Consider the following 27,640-nt stretch of genomic DNA (forward strand, 5'->3'; position numbering starts at 1 on the left):
TTCTTCATGAACCTCGCAGTACCCAGCATGATGACATGTTCACTTCACTTTAGGATTTGAACCTGATTTTCTGCCCTATCTCCTGTTTCCAACCCTTTCTAGCTTCCTCTGAATATATGACGTAAGCCTGGTTACTGTTCCCCCTTCCTTCAGTCTCCTCTACTCCGCCTCACTGCACCACTCCATTCTTCCTAAGTATTAACAGAAATATTCCTGGCACGTATATGTTGTCATGCTCTTCCTCTTTGAAACTCCTGTGGTTCCACTTTTCCTACCGAATTATACATAAATCCCTTACCTTGTTTCTCAGACTCTGCTCGATCTGTTCCCATGCTGATTTCCTAGCTCATTCCCTGCTATTTATCCTCACCAAGTGGCTCCTGCCAGTTTTCTGCTCACCAAAAGCAGCCTTTATTGGCTTGCTTATTTCCTTTTGATTACACACCTGCCTCTCCTCCTAACCAGTTTGCATTTCTCAGTTCTCTTACTGGAATATTTATTGTACTTTTCTGCTTTTCTATTATCTTTGGTTTGTCTTCAAATAACAGAAGCCAGCTGAAGACTTGGCTTCATTCTGTCACTTTCCTCTCTCACCCCTCTTTCCCACATGCCTTCCAAAACTTACCCTCAAGGCTAAGTTCTGATTTTGCCCCCGATAATCTCTTGAATCAGTCATTCTCTACTGCTATTGCCAACAGTACAGCAAACTGTCTTGGAGACTAACCATGTATTCCTAGCTGATCTCCCGCCCAGTTTCTTTCTTCCTCTGCAGCGCAATCCAATCACCTCAGTCCTATGCTCGAAATCCTGCAAGTGTTTAGTTACTCTAAAACCAAAATACATACCATTGCTTACCAAAGTCCTGTGAGTTTGGCCATTATCTTCACTGTTTGATTCAAGCCATCCTATCCAAAGGACAGTCTATTTCTCAGTATCCTATCCACTCTGGCCTTCTTTCAGATCATCGCATACACAATGGTTCTTTGCCCCTAAGAACATCCGACCAGAACTGTGTCCTCCGTATGGAGTATTTCCCCTTTATCCATCTTCTTAACTGAGACCCATCCCCAGAGTCTTAATTCAAACATAACTTCTCCACAAGAACCTTTCTTCATATCCTGCTGTGTATTCTCATAGCACCCTATTCTTCTTCATGGTAAACTACTCAGTATGTAATGTGATCTTTATATGCATGATTATTTGAGTAATGTCTTTCTCTCCTATTGAGGCCATTTTACTCTATCAGGGCAATATATTTCTGGGTTCTGTATGCGATTGTAGTCTCGTGTCTTGACACAGTGGATTCATGTTTTAATATAGACATATACTTGCTGAAAGACTGTGAAAACTTAGCTTCAAGTGTACCTTTTCTCATCTATACATTATTATATTTTCATGCAGTTTAAAGTGCAAAATGTCAGTAAATTCCTCAGCAAAGTATCTGCCACATTATAAATGTGCTTTAATGATATATTAATTATAGTCATGTTTGAAAACACTACCACCCATTTTCTTGGGTCTAGGTTCTATTGCCTCTTTTAAAGTATAATTTGGTGTGTTCTTCATGATAAAAATATATTTAATACCTTATATTAAAATATATTTAACCAAAAAAAATTTGTTAATATCTTTACAAGTAGTCGCTTACAGATTCCATCATCCCTACCACCATGATCTATCCCTTTCTCCATCTTGCCTGCCACAGAAAAGTCCCAAGCATATAGAAAATACAGCTTTGTGAGTACATCTGGAGTTAAGAAAAGCAGGACCATGTGGTAGGCATAAGGAAGTACTCAAACACCTACAGGTCAGTAAGACTATTGTGTGATTAGGCATGCCTAATAAGAGCCCTACTTTCGGAGTTCCTTTGTGGCGCAGTGGTTAGCGAATCCGACTAGAAACCATGAGGTTGCGGGTTCGGTCCCTGCTCTTGCTCAGTGGGTTAACAATCCGGTGTTGCAGTGAGCTGTGGTGTACGTTGCAGACGCGGCTCAGATCCCGCATTGCTCTGGCTCTGGCGTAGGCCAGCGCTACAGCTCCGATTCACCCCTAGCCTGGGAACCTCCATATGCGTGGGAGCGGCCCAAGAAATAGCAAAAAAAAAAAAAAAAAAAAAAAAACACACACACCTAAAAAGACAAGGAGCCCTACTTTCCCCTGACAATATTCATGCTGCATAAATGGTCATGAGATGCAGTCTAGGCTGATGAGAAACCACAGAACCTTTCCCAGATATTTATGGGAAGTACCCTGTTTTTTCCACAAAGTGGGAAACCATCAGTCATAAAGTCTGTTTTTAGGGTCTGGAGTGTATGTAGAAGAAGAACAAAAATAAGAAAAACAAAGAAACATAATTCTTGGTGATATAGTCTTGAAACAAGTTATTCTTGAAGCCAGAGTTCCCCAGGACTATTCAGCAACACAAGACAATGAATGTCCTTTAAAATATAAGCCAGTTAGAATTGGATTTTGCATTGGTTGCAATTGAAGTAACCCTGAGCAACTCATGGCTTCAAAGAAGAAATGAAATTTAAGCCAAATTTTAAAATGATCAGGTTTATAAAAAAGGAAGAAAACCCGACAGAGGGAATAACAGGTCTGATACATGAAGCCTGGAATAATATCATGAGTTTAATGCACTGCAAATAGAGGTTGATTCTTGTCTTCAGCATAAAATAAATGAGATTGCTTAGTCTGTGAGCATGCCTGCTTCTTGAGAGCTAGTTCCCTGTAGTTTCGCCATGGACTTTGCTTATAGTCGTCTGAACAAATGTTAAATTAATAAACAACAAATTATTGGACAAGTGAAAAAACATATAGCAGTTGCAGGGGAAAGAGAATTTTTATGGAAAAAGATGGGGAGAAATGTAATTTCTTCTCATACTGTCCATAAAGAGTGGAACGATTGACTTTGTTTTTATTTATTTTTTAAAATGCCCCACACTATTTATTTATTTATTTATTTATTTATTTATTTATTGTCTTTTTAGGGCTGCACTCACAGCATATGGAAGTTCCCAGGTTAGTGGTCAAATCGGAGCTGTAGCTGCCAGCCTATGCCACAGCCACAGCAACACCAGATCCCAGCTGCCTCTGCGACATACACCACAGCTCATGGCAATGGCAGATCCTTAACCCATTGAGTGAGGCTAGGGATAGAACATGTGTCCTCATGTATACTGGAAGGGTTCATTACCACTGAGCCATGACAGGAACTCCAAGACTGACTTTAAAATTTATCTACTAGATACCTTACAAATATTAGTGTCATGAAGCATGCAAATTAGAATTCTGTTTAAGACAGATAAAATTGCATTAGCCATTCAATTCAGCTTTTATTCTGAGACTAATAGTAATTCTAGCTCAAGGAATGGTTATTAATTGGTTCTTCTAATGCTGTCAGCCCACTTTTCCTCCTATGTCCACAAGCCCTGCTGAATTACGCTATCCCAGAGTGGCTGGGGCACTCAAGCTTCCTGGAGACCACCATCACCACTATTTTGTTTCTTATATTCTTACAATCCTATGTTATGAGATGGAAAAGATAGGAAGTCTAATCATATTAAAGGAAAGAAACTGAGGCTTACTGCCATCAAACCATTCACTCATAATCATCCCCAGGGTAGTATCAAGCTGAAATTAGACCAGAGATTTTCTGTTTCTAGTGATTTTTCCTTCTTTGTAAAAATGATGTCAATCTTTATTTTTGATGTTCTCTTCCTGGAGTTGATTAGGTCAGTTCTCTGCAGTATCTTTTGATGAGGAAAGGAATTTTGAGGGCCTAAGAGACAGAGGGAAAGTAGGTGCTGGTAAAGAGAGAGAAGCAACAAAGGGAATCAGAGGAACACAGTAAGAGAATAAAATTTGTATGGACCAGTACTAGTCTGAGGTGCCAGATAACATACTGTCATCTTACAATTAGTAGACAGGGACTGTGTTGCAGATTCCGTCAAATACACCAATGGTTTGTTGTACTATTCATTTACTTCTCTTTAGAAATATGCCTCTCTCTCTCCTCTATGCTACTAATTTTTCAATTGAGCTTTTAATTTTGAGATGATCCTAGATTTATCAGCTGTTTCAAGAAAAATACAGAAAGTTTCTATTTACCATTTACTTACTTTACCCCAATGGTAAGACCCTGTGAAACTGTAGTACAATATTACAACCTGGATGACGACACTGATACAGTCAAGATACAGGTATTTCTACCACCTCAGACACTGTGTTCTTTTACAGCCTATTTGTTCTTATGCCCATCCTCAGCCTACCCTTATACCATGGACCCACTAATTTGTTGTTCATCTCTGTAATGTTGTCCTTCCAAGAATGTCATATAAATGGAATTACATAGTATATAACCTCTTGGGATTGGCTTTTTTCACCCAGAATAAATCCATAAAGATTCACCTAGGTCAATGCATAGATCAATAATTCCTTTTACTCTTGTTGTTTTTGTTGTCATTGAGCAGCATTCCAGGTATGAATAGACAAGTTTGTTTTTGGTTTTGGTTTTACCACTCACCTGTTGAAGGGCATCTAGGTTGTTTTAAGTTTGGGGAAATTATGAATAAAGCTGCTATAAACATGCATGTACAGGTCTTTGCGTAAACAACAAAAAAAAATTCATTTCTCTGGGACAAAGTCCAAGATTGTAATTTCTGAGTGGAATCATAGTTACATGTTCTGTTTTTTAAGAAATTGCCAAAAAGAAATTTCCTGAGTGGCTAGACCATTTTATGTATGTCCCCACCAGAAATGTGATCAACTGATCAAATCATATCCTTTTCCTATTTTCTAATTCAAATATTTGATTTTTGATGTTCCATTTTTAGATTTTTGATATTTTGTAGATGCTAGTCATTTGTCACATAGATGTTTTATAAATATATTCTCCCACTATCTCTTGTCTTTTTATCTCTCAGCATAGTCTTTCAGAGAACACATTTTTAATATTAATGAAGTTTAGTTTCTCAGTTTTTTCTTTTATGGATTATGCTTTGGGCATCAAGAGGAAACTCTTCACCTAAATCTAAATTCTAAAAATTTCGTCTTATTTTTTTCTAAAATGTTTATAGATTTACACTTAACATTTAAGTCTATGATTCATTTTGAGTTAATTATTTTTACAAAGTATGAGATTTAGGAGTTTTTGTTTATTCATTTTCCTCATTGATGTCCCATTTTTCCAGTATCACTTGTTAGAAAGTCTCTTACCTCCATCAAATTGCTTTTGTTCCTTTATCCAAATTAGTTGGGCATATTTGTGTGTATCTCTTTCTGAGTTCTTGATTCTGTTCTGTTGATCTCTGCCTTTACCTCCACCATACTTCTCAGTTTTGACTACTAAGGCTGTATATATATTAAAGCTTGAAATCAGGTGACTGATTTTTTCCCAAGATACTCTTCTGTTCAAAATGGTAGTACCTATTCCACTTCCTTTGCATTTCCATCTGCAATTTTAGTAAAAATTACCTATATTTACAAAAAATCTTGCTGCAGTTTATACAGTGATGACATTAAACATATATATATATGTATGTGTATATATATAATATATATATATCAATCTGACAGAACTGACGTATCTACTGTATTGAATCTTCTAATCCATAAACACTGTGTATCTATTCATGTATACTCTGACCTCTTTCATAAGTGGTTTTTAGTTTTCAGCATGTAAGTTATAAATATTTTCTTTGATATACATTTAAGTATTTGTTTTGAGCTATAATAAGATATTCTACTTTAATTTTCTCCACATGCTCATTAGTATTCCATAGAGATAGAACTAATTTTAGCATGTGTATCTTATATCTTTTGAACTTTCTGAACTACAGGCTTTTTTATTATTAATGTTTTGGGGGTGTATTCTCTGGAACTGTCTTTTTAGGCAATTGTATCATCTACATATCTATAGAGTTTTATTTCTTACTTTCTGATCTGTATGCACTTTCTTTTCTTTTCTTTACTGTTGTGGTGGTAGAATTTCCAAAACTATGTTGAATTAGAGTGGGGAAAACAAATATCCTTGCCTATTTCTCATCTTAGGGGAAAGCATTCAGTCTTTTTATCACTAAGTGCTATGTTAATAATAAGTTATTTGTTTTCTGCTGTTTGTCAAGTTAAAGGAAATTTTTTATGCCTATGTTCTGAGATGTATTATTTTTTAATCATGAATTAATGTAGAATTTTATCAAATGCTTTTTTTCTGTATTTATTGATATGAACATGTATTTTTTTTTTAAATGGTGGAACCCACAGCACTTGGAAGTTCCCAGGCCAGGGACTGAATCTGAGCTGCAGCTGCAACCTATGCCACAGCTGCAGCAATGTCAGATCCTTTAACCCACTGTGCCTGGCCTGAGATTGAACCCACATCTCCGCAGCAACCTGAACCTCTACAGTCAGATTCTCAACACATTGCTCCACCACAGGAACTCTAATATGATCATGTATTTTTAATCTCTAATCTGATGGAATGCATTGAAATTTTAAATTATTATGTAAGTTTCTGGTGTACAGCATTAAAATTCAATATATGCATATGTTACAAAGTGATTCACCTCCACAAGTCTAGTTGCCATTCATCACCATACAGTAACCCCTTCACCCATTTTACCCACCCTACCTGGTAACCATTAATTTGTTCTTTGTACCTGTGATTTGTTTTTGTTTTGTTTTGTTTGCTTTGTTAATTAGATTCCATGTACAAGTGAAATTTGTCTTTTCTGTGTCTCACTTATTTTACTAAGAATAATATCTTCAAAGTCCATACATGGTGCCAAATATGGAAGGATTTCAATTATTTTCTGTGGCTGAATGGTATTACAGTATATTGTACACATACACACACACACACACACACAATCCATTCATCTGTCAGTGGACACTTAGGTGGTTACTGTATCTTAGCTATGAATATAAGGATGCAGTGAACATATGGATGCATATATATTTACAACTTTTTTGGATAAATACCTGTACATAAAATAACTGAGTTATATGATAGTTATACTCTCCACTTTTTGAGGACTCACCATCCTGTTTTTCGTGTTGCTGGACCAATCAGTCTTATCAGTAGTGTACTTGGGTTCCTTCTTTTCCATGTCCTCTTAAACGTTGGTCATTTCTTTTCCTTTTGATAAAAGCCATTCTAACAGTTATGATTTCACTGTAGTTTTAATTTGCATTTACCTATAATTAGTGATATTGAACATCTTTTTATGTGCCTGTTAGCCATCTGTATGTCTTTTTAGGGGAAATGTCTATTAACCTCATCTGCTCATCTTTTATTTAAATTAGATTGTTTTTATTGTTCTTATTGTTCATAAGTTGTATGAATTTTTAGTATATTTTTGATATTAACTCTTTCATTGGTATATGATTTGTAGATATCTTCTCCCATTCAATAGGTTGCCTTTTCATGCTGGTGATGATTTTCTTCACTGTGCAGAAAACTTTTAGTGAAGTAGTTCATTTGTTTATTCTGCTTTTGCTTTGTCTTTGGAGTCAGATCCACAAAAATGTTGCAAAAACCAATGTCACTGAGGTTGCCACCTTTGTTTACTTCTAGTAGTTTTATGTTCTCTGTTTTTATATTAAAGTCTTCAATCCATTTTGAGTTACTTTGTGTATGGTGTGTATGGTACAATATAGTGTTCTAGTTTCATTCTTTTGCATGTGTCTGTTAAGTTTTCCCAACACTGTTTATTGAGGAGATTATACTTCCTCCATTTTATTATCTTTGCTACTTTGTCATAAATCCATTGCCCATATATATGTGGTTTTATTCCTGAGGTCTCAATTCTGTTTCATTTATTTGTGTGTCTATTTTTGTGCCACTGCCATACCATTTTGATTACTATAGCTTTGTAGCATAGTTTGAAATCAGGGAACATGGTACCTCCAACTTTGCTTAATTTTGGTTATGTAAGATCTTTTGTGGTCAGTTAAATTTTAGTATTTTTTGTTCTAGTTCCATGATTTGTCTTTGAAATTTTGGGAGAAATTGCAATTGATGGCAGATTTCTCTGTGTAGTATGAACACATTTGAACAATATCCTTTCAATTCATGAACATGCACTATCTTAAAATTTGCCTTATTCAGTTTCCTTCATCAGTATCTTACAGTTCTCAGTGTACAGATCTTTCACTTCATTAATTAAATTTATTTCTAGGTATTTTTGGGGTAGAATTATAAATGAAATAGTTTTCTTAATTTTTCTTTCTGATGGTTCATTATTGGTATATAGAAATGCCACAGTTATCCATATATTGATTGTATATTCACCAAATTTACTGAATTTATTATTTCTAAAAAAGTTTAGTGGTATATTTAGGAGTTTTTACATATAGTATCATTTTATATGCAAAAAATAACAGTTTTACTTCTTACTTTCTAATTTGGATACTTTTTAAATTTCTTTTTATTGCCTAATTCATATGGCTAGGATTTGAAGTCCCATGTTGAATAAAAGTGGCTAGACTGGGCATCCTTGTCTTGTTTCTGATCTTTGAGAAAATCATTTATTTATTTATTTATTTTTTGTCCAGTGAGTAATGGCCATGTTAGTTTTGGGTTTATCATATATTATCCTTAGTATGTTGAGGTATCTTCCCTCTGTACTCTTTTGAGAGTTTACTATTAATAGAAGTTGAATTTTGTCAAATATTTTCCTGTGTTTGTTACAATAATCATATGATTTTTATCCTTCATTATGTTGATGTGATGTGTCACATTGATTTATTGGTGGATGTTTAGTTATTCTTACATCATTGGAGTAGAACCCACTTGGTCAAGTGTATAATTATTTTAATGCACTATTGGAGTCAGTTGGATAATATTCTGTTGAGTATTTTCACACTTATGTACATGACAAATATTGGCCTGTGAATGTGTACATGAGCGTGTGAGTGTGTAGTGTTCTTGTCTGGTTTTCTTATAAGTGTAATTCTGGTATTATAAAATGTATTTTAAAAGTTTTCACTCATCTTCATTTTTTGGAAGAGCTGAGAAGGATAGGCATTAAATCATCCTTTACATTTTGTGGAATTCAGCTGTGAATCCATCTTCCAATGGGCTTTCCTTAGTTGGGAGATTTTTTATTACTCTTTCAGTCTCTTAATGGTAATCAGTCTATTCAGATTTTCTATTTTTTTCGTGATTGAGTCTTGAGAAAGTGTATGTTTCTAAGAATTTATTCATTTCTTTTAGGTGGTCTAAATTTGTTTGCATATAAGTGATAGTAATCTCTTATGATATATTGTATTCCTGTGGAATCTGCTGTGACTGTTCCTTTTTTATTTCTGATTTTATTTTTTTGGACCCTCTCTTTTTTTCTTGTTTAGTTAAGCTAAAGATTTGTCAATTTTGTTTATCTTTTCAAAGAATCACTTCATTGGTCTTTTCTATTTTTTTTCCTTTAGTCTCCATTTGGTTTATTTCTCTTCTGATCTTTATTATTTCTTCCTATTAATTTTGGGCTTTGTATTTTTTCCTACTTCCTTTAGGTATAAAGTTACATTGTTTAGTTTTTTGTTTGTTTGTTTTTTAGTATCTTGAGGTAGGCTTATATTGCTCTAAATTTCTTTCTTAAAACCACTTTCTCTGAATCCTGTATATTTTGGTATATTGTATTTCTGTTTTCATTATTTCTATGTATTTTTAAATTTCTATTTTAATTTCTTCAATGACCCGGTAGTTGTTCTATTGCAGAAACCACAAAAACGGTGACAGTGGAAGGAGACAAACGGCACTCAGAGATATGAAAAAGCAAGGTTTATTCAGCACTGGTGCAGGCTCAGAGGAGTCACCTCCAGAGTCTGAGCACCAGGTCTTTGTTCTCATCAAATTTATACATTACAAGGTTTTGATTTTCCCATGTAAAGCATCCCGGACCTCCCCCCTTCCCCAAGCAGCAGTGTTCCTCCCTAAGAAATTGAGCAAGCAGGGTTACAGAAGGGGAACTGATAAGCAGTGTCAGGTACACGATTAGCAGGGCTGCTGGCTTGGACACAGGGCACACGGTAGCTACATTATTACAAGAAGTGTGGTATGAGACAAGCATAGCTGAAAAGGCTTACAGCTGCCTTTTTAGCCAAGGGAGGGTGGTGTTCCTTAGTTAAAACTCTTATTTCAGTTTAGTAATATGTTGTTTAATTGCCAAGTTTTTATGATTTTTTTCCTTTTCCTTCTTGTGATTTATTTATAGTTTTATACCATTGTGGTTGGATAACATACCTGTTATGATATCTATCTTTTAAATTTATTGAAACTTGTTTTGTGATCTTAAATATAATCTATCCTGCAGAGTTTTTTTGTTTACTTAAGAGTAATGTGTATTCTGCTACTTTAAATGTAATATTCTGTATATATTTATTGTCTATCTGATATAATGTATAATTGAAGTCTGATATTTCCTTATTGATTTCCCTACCTGGATTAGCTATCCAGTGATATAAGTTGGTTTTTAAACTCTCCTACTATCATTGTATTACTCTCAATATCTCCTTTATGTCCATTAATATTTGCTTCATTTGCTTGGTGATCCTGGTATGCATATATGTTTATATATGTTATAACTTTGGTGAATTAACTCCTGTATCATTATGTAATTCCATTCTTTTTCTTTTATTACATTCTTTTTTTTTTCTGATGTGAGTATAGTTACTCAGCTTTCTGTTCATTTCCACTTGCAGGAAATACATTTTTCTGTCCCTTTGCTTCCACCCTGTTTGTTTTTAAAATTTCTTCTGAAATGAGTCTCTTACAGGTAGCATACAGATGAGTCTTGTTTTTGATTTTGTTTTGTTTCATCCATTCAGTCATTCAGTGTCTTTAATTGGAGATTATAGTCCATTTATATTTAAAGGTTTTTTTTATTTTTATTTATTTATTTATTTATTTATGTTTTTATTTTCCCACTGTACAGCAAGGGGTCAGGTTATCCTTACACGTATACATTGCAATTACAGTTTTTCCCCCACCCTTTCTTCTGTTGCAACATGAGTATCTAGACATAGTTTTTTATTTTTAATGGATGTACCTGTGGCATGTGGAGGTTCCCAGGCTAGGGGTTGTATCATAGCTACAGCTGAGGCATAAACCACAGCCATGATAAAACTGGATCCAAGCCCCATCTGCAACCTATGACACATCTTGTGGCAATGCTGCATCCTTAACCAATGAGCAAGGAAAGGCATCAAACCCAGATCCTCATGGATACTAGTTGGGTTCTTAACACACTGAGCCACAACAGGAACTGCTGCATTTAAAGTAAGTATTTATAGTTATGTACTTATTTGCAATTTGTTAATTATTTTCTACCTGTTCTTATATTTCCTCTATGTTCTTCCCCCCTCCCCTTCTCATGCATTTTGGTGGTTTTCTGTAGTGACAGTGTTTAGAGTCCATTCCCATTTTCTTTTGTGTATTTACTAGAAGGTTTTCCCTTGTGGATACCATGATTTTCACATACATATGACATCTTATTTTGAGTTGATAGAAACTTAAATGTGAATACTTTCCAAAGCTTTACATTTTACTCCCTCTCCTGACATTTTAAACTTTGCAAGACAAATTCTAATCTCAGTTTATATATTTCTTTACTAATTATTTAATTTTCATTTTAATAGGTTTATCTTTTAGCTTTCATGATTTTTTGTAAGTGAATAATATTCTTTTATCACATATTTAATTTTACAGTTATATTTTTATTTTTTCTCTATGATTAATTCCATCTCTTTTCAGCTTAAAGAAGTCTCATTAATATATGTTATAGGGCTTGTTTATTGGTGAATTCCATTAGCTCTTGCTTATCTAGGATACTCTTGATCTCTCTTCAAATTTTGAATAATAACCTTGCTGGGTAGAGAATTCTTGATTAGAAGTGTTTTCTTTGTTTTTTTTTCCTTTCATGACTTTGGATACGTCATGCTATTCCTTTCTGGTCTATAAATTTCTGAGAAAAATCTGCTTATAATCTTATAGTTTCCCTTGTATGTAAAAATTTATTTTTCTCTTGCTAATTTTAAGATTCTCTCCTTATCCTTTATTATTAATAATTTAATTATAATGTGTCTTATTATTTACCTCTTTGAGTTCATCTTACTTGGAATCCTCTGGGCTTCCTGGACCTCAGTGTCTAATTCTTTCCCCATGTTAGAGAAGTTTTCAGCTAGAATTTCTTGAAATATTATTTCTGTCCTTTTCTCTGTCTCTTCTGGTATCACTATCATGTGAATGTTATATTTTTTTTTCATTTTTCTGTTCTGTTTGGCTGCATTTCATTATTTTGTATTATGGCTCAATGTTGCATTCTTCTACCTCCTTCAGTAATATGTTTAACCACCCCTTGTATTTTTCAGTGTTCTTATGACTTCTATTTGGTACTTTCTTATATTTTCTGTATTTGTTGACGTTCTCACTATGTTCATCCATTATTCTTCCAATTTAAATGAGCATCTTTATTACCATTATTTCAAATACTTTATCAGGTAGATTGTTTATCTCCATTTTGTTCAGTTCTATTGTTTTGTTTTATTCTGTTCTTTCCATTGAAATATATACCTCTATCTCTTCATTTTGCATTATTTTCTGTGTTTATTTCCATGTATTAGGTTTATCAGCTTTTGCTCCCAGTCTTAAAGAATTGACCCAATTTAGGAGATGTCCTGTGGGGCTCAGAAGTGCAATCCCACCTGACTGATTTAGGCATTCAGTGATGATGTCCTATGTGGATTGTGTTTGCCATCCTGTTTTGGTAGAACCACAGCTGTTACAGCTGATGGGTGGTGTTAATGCTCAGCCAGCTCTGAGGTTGGGTAGAGGTGCAGCAGTGCCTAGGGCTTTCAGTGGGTGTGTCAACTAACACTAACAGATTAGATAGAAAATTCCAAAATTACACCTACCAGAATTGGTATTTGCAGGATAAACTGAGATTACATGGCTCCCACCAGTGGCCCAGTCCCCAACACAGTGTCCTAGCTGATTCTTACCTAGGCAGCAGATGCTTCAAGATTAGTAGGTGAGTCCTCTTCACCTATAGTTAATGCACTTTTCAATTTCCTATTTTTGAAGGTCAAATGAGTCTGTACACAAGCCCTTTAAGAGTAAAATTTTTATTCACTACAGTTCTATGGTTTTTCTGGGTATATTCCCCATTGGTTGTCAAAGTCAGTTGTTTTGGGTGGGGCCTGTCTCTCTTGTGCAGAATCTAGGGATTGGGGGTTGTTGATGTGGAATTCAAATGACTCATTTCTCAGGGAAAATATATGTACCTTTGTGATCCCTCTCTGTTGTGGCTTGCCACAGCTAAGATGCAGATTTTCCCTATACCAGCCCATAATTATGCCTCTCCTTCCGGTGTTGATGCTGTCCTTTTACCCTTTGTTGTGGAGGCTCTTTTCATCCAGTTTTCAGGTGCCTTTCTGGGGGGATTATTTCACATTTAGCTGTGGATTTTTTATGTTTGTGGGAAGAAGTGTGTTCAAGATCTTCCTACAACAACACTAAGATGTTTTTTAATATTGAACTTGCATCCCTGAAGTAAATTCTAGTTAGTCATCATGTATAATTCTTTTTATATATTGTTGAATTATTTTGCTAATATTTTGATATGATTTTTGTGATCACATTCATAAAGGATAGTGGTCTATAGTTTTCTTTCTTTCTACTGTCTTTGTCTGGTTTAGTATCAGAATGACACTAGTTTCATAAAGGAATTAAAAACTATTTATTCCCCTTCTGTAATCTAGAATAAATTTGTAGAATTATTGTCCTTTCTTTTTAATAATTTGATAGAACTCTGCTGTGAGACCATCTGGGCCTGGAGATTACTACACTGGGAGTTTTTAAATTATGAACTTAATTTCCTTTAAAGTTATAACACAGTTCATAATATTTTATATTGAGTGTTTATTATGGTTTCCAAGAATTGGCTTATTTTATCTATTTTCAAATTATGTAGAATTGTTCATAATATTCCTTTATTATCTCTATTATGTCTGCAGGGTCTGTAATAATAGCCCATGCCATTGCTCATAATAATGACTTCTTTTTTGGCTTGTCAGTCTTCCTAGAGTTTTGTCAATTTTATTGATTGTTTCAAAATGCCAACTGTTTATCTCATTGATTTTTCTTGATTTTTCTGTTTCCATTCCATGTGTTTCCCTTACATTTATTATTTCCATTTTGCTTATTTTGACTTTACCTTGCTCTACATTTTCATGGTTCTTGAAGTGAGGGTTTCAATGATCAATGTGAATTTTATTCTTTTCTAATGTATGTATTTAGTGCTATAAGTTTTCCTCACAGCAATGCTTTAGCTATGCCACATGAATTTTGATGTGTTATTTATTTATTTATGACTATTTTTGAGTAGTTTACGATTCATAGCAAAGTTAAGGAAAAGGTAGAGATTTTCCACATAACCCCTTCCCCCATTCATGCATAGCCTCCATCATTCCCACAAAGAGGTACATTTATTAAAACTGATGAACATTGACACATTATAATCACCCAAAGTCCATGGTCTACATCACAGTTTACTCCAGGCGTTGCACGTTCTATGAATATTGACAAATGTATAATTACATGTATCCAGCATTATAATATGGCACATAATAGTTTTGCTGCACTAAAAATCTTCACTCTGCCTGCTTATTCCTCCTTCTTCTCCCTTACTCCCTGGTGATCACTGATCCTTTTACCATTTCCATAATGTGCCTTTCCCAATATGTCATATATATAGTATGTAGCTTTTTCAGATGAGTTTCCTTCTCTCAGTAATATACATTTAAAATTCCCATGTCTTTTCAAGTTTTAATCATTTCATTATTTTTGGTGATAAATAACTTTCCATAGTTTGGATGTAACACCATTTATTTATTCATTCACCTACTGAAGAACGTCGTGGTTGCTTTCCCATTCTGATAGTTATGGATATAAAATTGCTGTAAACAAATGTGTAGAGGTTTTTGTGTAGACACAAGTTTTTAACATCTCTGGGTAAATACCAAGTAATGTGATTACTGGATTATTGGTAATACTATGTTTAGTTGTATAGGAAACCACAAACCTGTCTCACAAAGTGGCTATACCATTTTGCATTCCCATCAGCAATGAATGAGTGTCCTTGTTGGTCCATATCCTCACCAGTATTTGATGTATTCAGTGTTTTGGATTTTGACCATTCTAATAATTGTTGTTTTAATTTACATCTTCTTGATGACATATGGTGTGGAGTGTTTCTTCATATGCTTATTTGTCGTCTAAATAAATTCTTTGGTAAGATATATAATATTTTTATTTTCATTAAGTTAAATATAATTTGTATTTCTATTGAGACTTCTTTGATCCATGGATTTCCACATGTTTGGAGATATAGCTGTTATCTTTTTGTTATTGATTTATCATTTGAATCCATTACAGTCAAAGAAAACACTGTACTTTCAATTCTTCCTGAGAATTGGATGACATGAATGTTAAATTTTTTTATAGACATACATGTACCTGAGACTCTTTTTGTTGATTTTTTTTCCTGTTTTCTCTTTGTCCATATTGGGTAATTTCTGTTTTTTCTTCCAACTCACTTCTTCTTCCTTCTTTTCCCTATATTTTCTTTCAAGCCCGTTCAGTTATTTTGGTAACTATATTTAAAGTTATACGTTTTTCATTTGTTTCTTCTTTATATCTATTTCTTTGTTGAGACTTTATTTTTTCATTTGTTTCAAATATGTTCTTAATTACTTGGTGATGCATTTTTATAATGATTGCTATAAAACCTTCATTAGAAAAGTCTAGCAGCTCTTTGATCTCAGTTTTGGCATCTATTGTTTCTTTCATTCAGTCTGAGATCTTTCTCTTTCTTGATATGTTGAGTGATTTTTTAACTGAGACCTAAATATTTGGGATATTGTGTTTTCTTTCTGTATCTTGTTTCTACTTGTTTAACTGGCATTTTCTGACACCCGTCTTCAGTGGAATTGTGAGAGTGAGTAACCTCATTACTGCTGGTTAGGAGTAGAAGTCCAGGCTTCACACTTGGCTGCCTTTTACACTTGAGGGTGAGGGACTCATCATTACTGCCATTGCTGGGCATTCTTGGGACTTACTGTTCCCCACTAGGCTTCCACTGAGAGCTCCCTGGGTGTGAGAATTAAGCATCTTCCTTACTTCCTCTTACTTCCTCTGGGTTCCCACTGACTCTAAGGTTGGAGAAGTGGCTTTGTTACCACTGATGATGTGAAGAACAGATTCTGCATTAGGCCACATTTTATACTATCCAGAGTGGAGAAAAATTATGCCCCATTTCTTTCCCTTTCACAGCTTTTGTTGTACCTGTTGTTGTTGCTGTTGTTGTGCCTGTTGGTACTTCCCGACTGGCTGCTTCAGCACACTGTCTGGGATATATGAGGCAAAAATAAAACCAAGGGAACTCATTGTTCAGGGTGCAGATCCCTATCTAGTCTGCCACTTTCTCCTCATCTTTCAGAGTATATGTTTGTTTTATAAACAATATAAAATGTTTTATTCATAGTTAGCAGGGGAAATAGGGGAAAGTTCATGGATTCTGTCCTCCTAGCATAAGAAGTTGTCTGTCCTTTTTATGACACCTATATGCTTTGAAGCATACCTGCTGTGAAAATGCCTTAGAAATATAGACATTTTGGTATGTATGTAAAACCTGAGGATTCAGAGAAATAAACAAAGGATCAGAGAAGAAAAACAAATCAAATGTAGCTGTGATGTAATGGGTACATGGTAAGACCAAAAAAGAGTGGCTGGAGATAAAGACCTTGATTAATTTGGATTTCTTTTGTGCTCACGGAAAGCTGATGAAGCCTATTTCTCAGCGCAAAGCACAGCTTGAGGGCACTTTCAAAGTATCCCCACCCCTGCCCCAAATATCCTCATCTGAGCTGATGACCTGAAGACTGGAAGAGAGTTCCTGGAGGTGGAAGTGGGGGCAGAAATATCACACTCAATGGATTACATAGGTCATTGAAACACTTAGCATGGCAATTGGAATATAATTGTACATGGTCAAAATGGAGGTTTTCCAAGTCTGGCTTGTGTTTTGAACAAAAAATTCCAACTGTGAATTACAAAAAAGCTGGTAACATCATCGTGCTGATTACCACATATACCTGTAATCTCTACAGTTTATTTCATAATGATAAATTATGCAATTAGACTTCTGTCAGTATAGATATAAACACTACAGAGAAACTGATTACAGGTTTTGTATTCCCTCAGTGCATTTGTCAACTCAATTATGCCGTATTTTCAATATGACAAACTGCTGGAGAGATTACATATTTTTTTCTTCATTTATTTTTGTATTGTAATTTGACAATAATTATCACTCCAGGCAAGACTTACTGTTATTGAGAGGATGTAACTTTTTTTTTTTTAGTTTACTTTTACTCTCCTCTTCTTTAGACTGTGTCTTCTCAGTTGCTTCCTTCCGGCTTTGAGCAAATGTGCTGATGTTTGTTTTTGAGACTAGGCTGTGAGAGGAGGCAAATAACTTAGGGCTGATTTATTTCTTCTAAATCTTAATGTATTTTTATAGCTATTTATTTCTTCCAGTGAAACATTTTAAAATGAAATCTTACTTGAACCTCAATGCAGAAAAGGAGTAGGCAAGGAGGGGCTCTGGCTGAGGGAGGAGTTCTTGCTGATGGTGTCTGCATCTCTCTCCCTGCCTCTGACACTTTCTCCTATTAAGATAACCTCAAAGATACATCTTCAAAAATTTACGCATAACTTGAAATATTAGAGTTCTGGGTGACTTGGTTTTATTCTTTGATTTTAGCAGTGGGCAGTCCATTCATTCATTTATTACACAAATATTTATTGAGTACTCACAGTGTCAAGCACAGCACTTAGTGTTGAAGACAATACTTGTGTGTGTGTATGTATGTGTATATATATATATATATATATACAAGATAGATTGTGGGTATGTGTCTGTGTGTTTGTTGCCCCACAGTAACATCCTGCTATAAGTACAGAGGGGGGAGATGGATGCACTGATCTCAGCATTTTGGGATTATTGAGGGGGGGAATGAAGCTATGGAGATGCAAGCTGATATTATGCATTCAGGTTTCCTGGCCCATTGGGGGAAAAAATCTGTGCTTAATTTAAGAGTTATTTGCATTGCTTATACGACAGCACAGATAGATTTTCAGTCTGTCAAACACTTTTCAAGTGCTATGTGTTCTGCACAGCTTCAGTAAAATTTTATCAGCCATGTTCCCATATTGAGAAAGCTGAGACATATGTTTCTGATTCATTTACATGGAACTGAACAAACTACTCCTTTTTTTTTCTTTTCCAAATTATAGATGCTTCCAAGCTTTTCAGTAAATATTTTATTTTGATGTTTTAGACTAGCTATTATTAACTGAGATCCTGGTGGTAATTCCTCCACCTCCCTCTCTTCTGTAGTTTTATTACTGATCAAGCATTTGATGGAATTGTGAAGCAGTAGCCCTCCACACTGGATTATTTCCATCTGGAAAATTGAACGGATGTTAATAGCATCAGTCTTTTGGAAAATCAGAATTTCAAAGAACACTAGTAATCAAGTTCATATCTGAAACTGCTAGGAGTAGGATATCCCACAAGTTCAGCCCCCTATAGGTAACACTGACTTACAGCAAAGATAACTGAAGCTTTTACTACTTAGTTCTGTGCCTATAGGGAAAAAAAAAACAGATATAAGTGTGCCGAGGAGCACTCTATCTGTCCCCTTGCCTGATGGTCCACTTTAAATCACTACAAACACTGAAAAGAAATAGAATTTCATTGGTACCTTTGTGGTAGATTCAAATCATGGTGCAAAAGCCCCAGAATAATGACTAGTAAATTCTGTGACAATATTTTGTTACCGCTTGACAATGACCTGCCTGCCAATTACTTCTGTTTTTTCCAAAATATCATTAACGAAAATGATTAAAGAGAAAACTTCCATGCAATTCACATGGATGAAAATTCCCAGAATATGATATAAAGTTGACAAAAAAAATCCAATCTTAAATATAGACCATCCCATTTACCCACTTAATCTCAATGATTTTTTATACCTTATAGTCTATATTTGCTGAGGTCAAGGTTGCTATCCATTCATAAGTCAATGATTCTGTAGCTGGATTTAGGGTCTCAAAGGATGCTTCAGGTTATAAGATTAATGCCATACCTAATTTACTTTAGTGACATGATATTGAGAGTCTTAAGGGGGTAGAGATAAAAGTAAGTAGGCTGCGCTTGTTAATAAACAATCTTTCTCTTTGCTAAACTCTCAAACCCTGTCACTTATCAACTCCCCTGAGTAATCAATCTACTTTGTATTTTAATTAGTGGGTAAAAGCAATGTGGTAATTTGACTGTGAGCTGAATCAGGGCAGTATCCATTCACAGTGTCTGATTCAACTTGGTTTCCTTTTAATCCTCTGTGCAGTCCCTCTACCATATTAAGTACTTAGTAAATATTATCCTTAATTCATGTTTAAGGATTGGGGATCTTTCTGTAGGCATGGATAAATGGTAGCTTTGTATGGTCAGTTTATAGTCAGGCCTGTCAGGCCTATCTGTAGCTAGAGTTAATAAATACATTAAAAGTTTTTTTTAATATGAAAGACTTTTCAGAGGTTATCAGACACATGAAGCAAATCTTTACCCAACTATATGTCATCCAAAAGACAGAGCATTGGGTTTGGAATCAGAAGATCTCAGTATTTGCCTCAAATCCACTCTATGCTCTAAGTACTATCTGTGAGGAGTTAGGGAGATTCCTAAACTTCTGAAGTTACCTCATTTGTGGATAATTGCACTCACTTACCCTGTTTCCCCTTAGAGTGCTTACAAAGACACAGCTGAGGGATCTTGGACTTCCGTGGGGAAACTTTTAGGACTGTGCAAATGTAAATTGACAGTGGAACACCATTTGTGGCAGGAAAAAGTCAGAGGCAACCTGAATGTCCATCAACTGAATAGTCACTAAATAAGTGATAGCCTATTCATAGTAAATATTATGAAATATTAATGATTCAAATCTATATATCAAGAAGAATCTTGTGTACATATTTTTTAGGCCACAGGTGAAACATATGGAAGTTCCCGGGGTAGAGGTCCAATTGGAGCTGCCCAGCCAGGCTACACCACAGCCACAGCAATGCCAGATTTGAGCTTCTCTGTGACCCACACCACAGCTCATGGCAATGCAATCTTTAACCTACTGAGAGGGACAGGGATCGAACCTGCATTCTCATCGATATGAGTTGGGGTTCATTTTCACTGAGCCACAATGGAAAATCCGCATTTTTAATTTAAAAATTTAAAATGATCTAGTGTACCCTGTAGTCTTATTTTAATAGAAGAAAATATAGATAAAATGTTTGTGAATAGATGAATGTTTAGGTAGAGAGCTGTAGAACCCCCCAGGTGTGGCTGGCTTTAGAGAGAAGGAGTAATGAAATAGATTGGAATAGCTAATATTTATGGAGCTCTTGATACATGTCAGGCACCATTCTAAATTATACATTTATAAAGTAATCTCCATCACAACTCCATTACAAAGGCACTACTATTATTTTCACTTTACAGTTGAGAAAACTGAAGTACAGAGAATTGAAATAACATCTGATTTATAGCAGAAAATTATCTAAGAGGTGGAAACAAGATCTGAATTCATTGAGTCTGACCTACATTTAACCTCGGCCACTATGTCATATGGGGTGAAGTGGGCATGTACTTTGGAAATATTTTCTTTCAATTTTATATGTTTCTGTATGGTTTGAATATCTTCATCAAACACATATTACTTTAGAACCTCAATACAATGTATTTGCAAAATGAGATCATATTCATGAAAGCATTTTTATAGACTGTCACTTGCTGTACTTATATAAATTCAAAGCACTAAGAGCTGCTCCTTATATTAAAAAGATAAAAAGTTGGTTCACAAGTCAATATCTCTTTACACAGTCTTTGCTAGGGTAAGGGAAGTCCAAAATAAGACAGTTACATCCTCAGTTTTACTTGCGTTTTCCTCATAATGTGACTCATGATTGCTTTGCAGATGGAGTCTGATTATCAAATTGTGCATCCTTCTAAACCCACTCGTGTCAATTACACATCAGACAATAACTAGCAAGTGGTGTCAGCACCCCATCGTCAGAGCTACTGTCTGCACAAAGCATCTGGGCCAAGAATAAGAATGACAAGTGTATACATTTCCAGCTTTGCAATCAACATGGAAATTAGTCAGCTTATAGATGCTGAGTGGTCTTATAGAGAGGGCCCCAGCTGCAGACACAATGCCAAATGGAGGATGATAAACAGAGCAGAGGCATTCAGAAGCTTTTCTATGTAAGCTGCTTGAAGCCTGAAAGCCTTAGCAATAGAGCGGGGTTGGCAGGAGTTACTGAATTATTTCAAAACTGGAGGGGATCTTCAAGGCGTATTGTTCTCCTGGAAAGAAGATGAAGCTCAGGAAGAGGTTAATGAGAGGTTACACAGCAAAAAAGAAGAGGGAGGGGGATGAAGTGTGAGCCCAGCACAGGGATGCAGTCTTTGGCATTTTTTTGCAGCATTCATAGATGGATTCATTCATTCATGCATGAATATGTGTATCTGGGTACTTATTTATTTAAAAAATATATTAAATACCAGTAGTTCATTTCCCTTATTGTAGCTATATTTATGTTTTAAAATTTGTATTTCTTGGAATTAAGAATCCCACTGCAACTTCTCAGGTCTCTAAGGAAGGCATGGGTTTGATCCCTGGCCCAGCACAGTGGGTTAAAGGACCAGGAGTTGTGGTTTAGGTTGCAGCTGTAGATTGGATTCAGTCTCTGGTGTGGGAACCTCCATATGCCATTGGTACAGCCATATATAAAATAAAAATAATAAAATCCATAATTCTCTTCTCCCTCAAATACTTCATTGGCTTCACATTACTCTTGTAATAAAATCCCAACGTAAATACCAAGATCTATGAGGTCAAATAGGATTTTGTCCTTGCTTGCCGGTCGACTCATCGTTTACCACTCTCATCCCCCATCATCTCCATCACCACTGTAGGGAAGGAAAAACAACTTTCCCTCTCCTCTTCGAGGTTCTTGGCTGGGGCTCCGCTTGTAATAAAGACACTAACAAGAGGAAGAAAGGAACAAGTTTTGTACACTGTGTACCTGCACACATGGGAGATACCTGGAAAAACTGAGTAATTCCCAGAGGTGGCCCACACCATCACCTTAATACCATCTCTAGCTAAAGACAAAAGATGTTGGGAGATGGGCAGCCAGTGGTAGGAGGGTTTCAGGCAGAGCGCAGTAAGTAAGGGTATGGTGTTTTGCACATTTAAGTCTCTGTCTTCTCTGTGGATAAGAGATAAGAGCTTCTCGAGTTTAGTCCTTTCCTTCTTCCTGGTACATAGAAGGAAACACCCTTAACAGTGGAGATTCCCCTTATAGTAAAAGGTCTCTTAGAGAAAGGTAACATCTGCTTGATTTTCAGATCTTCTGGGTCTGCCATTTCTTAAAAATAATCAGCCTAAAATCCTGTTATACCAAAGAGGCATATATTGGGGTGACAGATTCTGTTGCCTTTCACCAATGCCCAACCACATGTCAGATGTTCTGTCTTGAGATCACCGTAAGCCCTCTTTTGCCTCAGGTTTTTGCATCTGTGGTTTGCTCTGCTTGCAAAGGAAGGGGCCATGATGGGCTGGCCCCTTCTCATATTCCAGCCTCAGTATAAAAGTTAACTTCCCAGAAAAGTTTGCCATTAGTGTACCGTCTCAATTACTCTGCCATTCTTCCTCCTGTGGCACCTGCACTTTCCTCTTGGCACTTCACTGCCACCTGTGTGTATCTTTATATGTTCATTGCTTGTTGGTTGTTTGTCTTGTCCATGGTCATATTCTGACCCAGAGTAGCCCTTAAGAAGTGTTCGTGGAGGGAGTGGATGGTCCACTAGTGCTGAGAAGCTCTATCCTGGGCACCAGGGATGCAATGATAAATATAACAGATCCCTGGCCTGTGATAGTGAAAATCAGAGGCAAACCTACAGAGAAAAAAAAAATAAACATTACATCATTACCATTTGTTTATCCATACTTAAACCTTACTAGACTCAAAAGCTGCCTTTTTATAGCAAATATTTGTAATGTTCTCCTTCCATATCTTCCTATGATAATATAACTGTGATTTTTTAATAAAATCAAAATAATGCTCAAAATAAAATACAAAAGGGAATTAAGAGAAGACCAGTGTATAATAATCTGATATTATTCAGTGCCGGGATGTGATTATACTAGAAGACATATCTACTTGTAATGAGAGTATTTGGATTTGAGAGAGGCAAGACAACATCTAAATGAATATAATCAACACTTTTCTTACAGCTACTGTTTTGAAATTGGGGCTTACACATACAGACACACACATTTAGAATCACAATGACTGTCACAGCTACAAAGGCAAACTGATGCAAGTGTGTCGTAGTAACAAGCCAAATACTAACAGCAATGCTGTTAATCATGCGGTTTACCAAAGTGGTGAATGATTCTTGGTAAAGTTCTGAACAAAATAAAATGTAATATTCCCTTGACTTACTTTGTAGTCGCATTCCTATAAAATTCGTTTTAAAAAACCATGCAAAAAAGACTTTTTTTTTTGTAGGTAAAGTGCAGTTAGGTTCTAAGCTCAAGTGAATTATAAACTAGTTTTTTTTTTTATTTTCTAAGAATCTGTCAGGATATTCAGGATTTTTTAGGGAAAAGGACAATTATTCTTTGTGCAGATCTTACACATATAGGATTTTTGTGTAAGATCTTATGAATGCAGGATCTGCAACATTTCTGATGTAGGGAAGAAGATATTACCGGTATCCTTCTACGTTCTTTTGCTTGGTTATTAATTACATCCACATAAACATTAATAGGAGAAAATTTAATTATATATGTCACCATAAGACTATGAGACCTCTGTGCAAGTTAGGCAGTTGAGGCTAATCTGCCATCCTGAGCGAAGGATGATGTAAGAACCTGAGGCCTCAAAGGGTAAGAGGGTGATTCAGAAGACAGTGAGAAAAACAGACATTTGTAATTAGATATTTGCCCTGCCAGAGAGGTCGCTCAAGTCAAAGTGGTCTCAGGGAATAGCTTTCACTCTGAGAAAGTTTCTCTCTGTCTAAATTCTTGTTGGGAGTTAAAAGACAGGTAAGGATTTTTCATGAGTCTGCTATGTCTTGATTGTTTTCAGCTCAAAATAAGCTGCATGACAAAGTGGCATCATTTGGGGTCACATCTGCTCCCTTAAACTGACCTCATCCAGTGAGAATTAGTAGCACCAATTAGCTATTGTGACAGTAGAAAGTGCTACCTTGTGAGTGGTACTACCCTTGTTGAGGACCTCTGATTAAATTGAGCATCCTTAGGTAGCGAGACTCTACAAGGTGCTAACCATGGTTTATTTTTTTAAGCCGTTATGTCTAAGATGAAGAGCTGACAATGTGACTAATAATGAGACATTTGGGGAACAGAACCAAAACCACACTCAGGACTCTAGGTGGACCCCAGAATGCAACCTGTCGACACTCTCTTTTCACCATCTCGGCCTCTACCACTGTGCAAAATTGGGAAACAGAGCTTAGCTCCCTATGTTGAACAGATTTGAAGTGTCCTCCCCTACTGGAAAATCTGAAAATTAAAATAAATTGCAGGGTGTTTAAAACATGTTTATGCTTCACCCAAACATTAGAAATACACAGGAAGCTGGGAAATACAGATGTAAGGTTATCTGAAGGTGAAGTCTGTGTTTTTTATTAAACATAAAGTATTACCCAAAGTTGAATACATATGCAGGAGGGAACAAAAAACATTGTGGAAAATTTAAATCCGCAAAACTAGCCTGTACTTCGAGTCTATTGCAATTAACAAATGAACATTCATTAAATGCTCAGCATGCTATTTCTGCATATTACTCTAAATTATTTGTTCTTTCTTATGGTGCTTTTTTGGTGGAGTGGACGGCAAGCCTGTGGCATGTAGAATTTCCTAGGCCAGGGATCTAATCTGCACTATACAACAGCAGCAACCCCTGGCACTGCAGTGACAATGCCAGATCCTTAACCTACAGAGCCACAGGAAAACTCTTTTTCTTACAGTTTTAATCTCTCTTTTTCCTTCTTCTTAAATGAAACTCTTCCAGGCAGAAACAAAATTTCCCCATTCTTGGAATTCATATTATGCCTACCCCAGTATTTGACACAGAGTAAATGTATATTTCCTTGTGAGAAGGGTTATCCCATGGTAGCAGAATCACCTGGAAGGCAGTTTCTGATCCAGTAGGTCTGGGGTGGGTTCTGAGAGTTTGCATTGCTAAAAAGTTCCCTGTTGATGTTGCTACTAATGATTCAGGAAACAAATTTTGAGGATCATGGGTTTCAAGCATAATATTGTTGTGATGAGTTCAGACTTCAGAACCAGATGGACATAGTTTGCATCTTAGCAACATTACCTATAAACTGTCTTTTCTTGGGCCATTACCTGATCTTTCAGAGCCCCTGTCTCTTCTCATTTAATGAGATTACAGAGATAATATTACCTATTTTACCAGTCATGAGTATACAGTTAAATAATGAATAGAAAACCCTGTGTAACTAGCACACAATATGTGCTCACCAGATATTAGCTATTTTTATGAAACTTTCTCCACTAAGAAAATGCATAAGGTTACTTGTAGCAGAAATGTTGACATGAAAGTGTATGATGATAAGTATTATAATAGAAGGGTTATAGGAAACATTTCAGCTTCGGATTTAATGATCTTCCTCTGGGTCTCTCTGAATGAGGGAGGTCATCCAGAGGACTTTCATGTGGGGAAAAGAAAAAAATAGTCGTGTCCATTAATGTTGGTAATTAAAATATAGCTGAAGCATTGCCTGTATTTATATGAAAACAGCTCCATTTGCCTACAGCAGAAAGTAGCTGTCTGAGAAGAAACATAATATTCAAACAGCCTGTAATCAAAACAGCTACCCCACACCTGGAAAGAGCATCTGAGTATTTTTTTTTTTTTTTGAATAGGACAAGGGTGGAAATTAACAAATACTTTTCTTTGCAGCAGCAGTAATAACAGTAATTTTAGAAAAGCAATTTTTTTTTTCTGTGATGATTCCTTTGATTGTCACTGAGCATAGGAAGTGGCAAGGCTTGGGAATGTAGCTTGTGTCCTCATGAAGGTACAGGAATGGGAATCCGGCACTTCAGAGAACAGCCTGTACTCTCTGAGCAGGATACTCTCAGTGAATTATCCAGGCAGCCTTGATTGAAGTAAATGAATTATAGCCCCGTGGGGCTGGAGAAGAACGTAATGGCGTCTGATATACCCCTGCCCCCTTTTGAAGTTTGAATGCCTTCTCAGGATTCCTTTCCAAGCTGCCAAGTATGGTCCTCAACACCCTAGTGACAGAAGACACATTTCCAAAGGAAGTGCACTCTCACCTGGATCAGAATTACTGTAAAGAAATGTCTCCTTTACATTGAGCATATATATTTACATATTTCACATATATATGCAAGTATCTCCCAGGGTCTCCACCAGCCATCTTTTCTCTTGGCAAACATTTCCATGTCCAAAGAACCTATAGGAAATAATATATATATATATATATTATTGAAATATATATATGAAATTATATATATATATATGTATATGAAAACTGAGGGCTTTAGTCCTAGAGTAAATTACTCAACATCTGAAAAAATAGAAAGAAATTGAAATTCATGAAATTCATAGATGTTCAGAGCCCAGATGTGAACCAGACTAAGACTGATTTTCCACCTGGGTCTCCATCTGTCTCTGATCTTTCCATTTAGGTTTCCAACTGGACCCTGGGATGTGGGCTGTGGCCTTCATGGAGGCATCCGCAGTAGGTAAATGCATTCATTTTTTTCACTTACCCAAGAAATAGTTACTCCTAAGTACAGTCAGTCACTTGAGCTTCTTCATTGCTGAGTAGACTGAGGTGACTGATGACTGATACCTGTCAGGGGAAGAAGTGCCATCTTCACTGTGGTGCAATGTATTGGTGGGTCCTATTCCAGGCCTATAGGGAGTACGTAAATACATACTAAATGAATACAAGATTAGGAAATGCTGCTGGAGGGAAGAAGAATGGGGTCTCTGTGGGCTGGAAACACTTTATGAAAGAAATGTGCCTTGAATTGGGATGAATAGAAAGGAAAATAACATCCCAGACAAGAAGAGGAGCAGATACGAAAATACAGAAAAAAAGAATAGCCATATGAAATTTGCCAACAAGGATGAAATCAGTGGATACCTGTCCCAGAAAAAAAAATGGACGAGGAAAGGTTTAATAATGGAAGCGATGTGAATGTAAAGTCAGAAAGTCCATAAATGCTTCTGTGGGTTCTAGTACTGTGTGAACTAGCAACAGGATATAACAGGTGCTTCTCTTTTTGCCAATGACTTTCAGCAGGAAAGACAAGCTTAGATTAGTTGATTCAGCTCAGTAACAAGCCAATATATTCAAGTTCACATTTGTAAGTATAGAAACAGTTTATTCTGCACCAAGAAAGTAAATATAATTTCATAATTGTT

This window comes from Sus scrofa, chromosome 16, assembly GCF_000003025.6.
Source record: "Sus scrofa isolate TJ Tabasco breed Duroc chromosome 16, Sscrofa11.1, whole genome shotgun sequence".
Classification (NCBI taxonomy): Eukaryota; Metazoa; Chordata; class Mammalia; order Artiodactyla; family Suidae; genus Sus; species Sus scrofa.